The sequence below is a fragment of the Salvelinus fontinalis genome, chromosome 4 (genome assembly GCF_029448725.1).
Source record: "Salvelinus fontinalis isolate EN_2023a chromosome 4, ASM2944872v1, whole genome shotgun sequence".
In the NCBI taxonomy this organism is placed as follows: domain Eukaryota; kingdom Metazoa; phylum Chordata; class Actinopteri; order Salmoniformes; family Salmonidae; genus Salvelinus; species Salvelinus fontinalis.
Genome location: NC_074668.1, coordinates 41,954,880 through 41,956,237, shown reverse-complemented (window position 1 = coordinate 41,956,237; position 1,358 = coordinate 41,954,880).

The window sequence follows — 1,358 nt, the reverse complement described above, 5'->3', positions numbered from 1 at the left end:
ATTTTAGCCCTTGGTGTCGCAGACGCTCGTTGGCGCTCGCAAGCAGTGTGGGTGCAATAATTGAATAACATGGGTTTCTAAATTTATTTTGCAACGCTCGCGCACGTGACGTGTCCGGTCTGGTCATCATGTTAAGTTGGCATCAGTTGTGATTGCGGTGGACGAATTATTCACAATCATTATGAATGAACCTTGAAGTTTAATTAATTGCCATATTTATCCCTCTTTTCCACTTGGTTATGTGTCCATGGTCAATGTTGGACAGTGAGTTCAAGAGTTATATCTGTTTGTAGAAACACACATGCATGCATGGGCTCACTCAAAAAACATTTACACGTACATGCGGACACACACACGCACACAAATTATACACAACTAATGTTTTGATATATGATTTTACTTCATCGGGGACGGTGGAAGGTATGCCTCTTAACCATTCTAGAAAATATTTTACACTAACTGGACAAAAATTTGTTGAAACGTTTGCATTGCCAGCTGTACGGCCTGCTTTCAGTATGTTTGTTTGCAGTGAAAATTGGCCTACCTATAGAATCAGGACAATGAAATAACATATGCCTTTTTTATTGTATGTGTTTCAAATACAATGTATCATTTCAAACATTGTCATTGGTGCTCCCGAGTGGCGCAGCAGTCTAAGGCACTGCGTCTCAGTGCGTCACTACAGTCCCTGGTTTGAATCCAGGCTGTATCACATCTGGCTGTGATTGGGCGGCGCAAATTTAGCCTAGCGTCGTCTGGGTTTGGCCAGGGAGGCCATCATTGTAAATAATAATTTGTTCTTAACTGATTTGCCTAGTTAAGTAAAGGTTAAATAAAAAAAATAATAAAATGACAGCTTCATCAAATCAAATTGTATTAGTCACATGCGCCGAATACCACAGGTGTAGACCTGGTACTATGTGTTTATTTCTGGTGAAAAAACAATGTACTTCAAATGTGTAATTTGATTGTGTTAAAAGAATTACAGATAAATGTGCCTTGAATACTATTGTTGTTGTGTTTATTCAATTTGAATGAATGGGTTGCAATGTAAATTTATGTGTTTAAGAAAAATTTCTCTCTCAGCATGTGAAACATTTGCTGTGTATTTTAGTTGGTGTCTTTATATTAAAATATGCTCTCAGACCGGAAAAAGGCTATATAAGGACACTCCTGACCTGCAAACCGATATTTAATTTCAGAATTGGTTCAAATTAGGTTACGATCAGTTAGTTTAGTCGTTAGTCGTTTTACAAGTCAAGTGTCCTTATTATTGCCTCTCCCTAAAACCATTCGTACTAGTCAATGCGCGATAAACCAATCCATATTGTCTCGCGAGATTTCACGAAGTTTCCGGG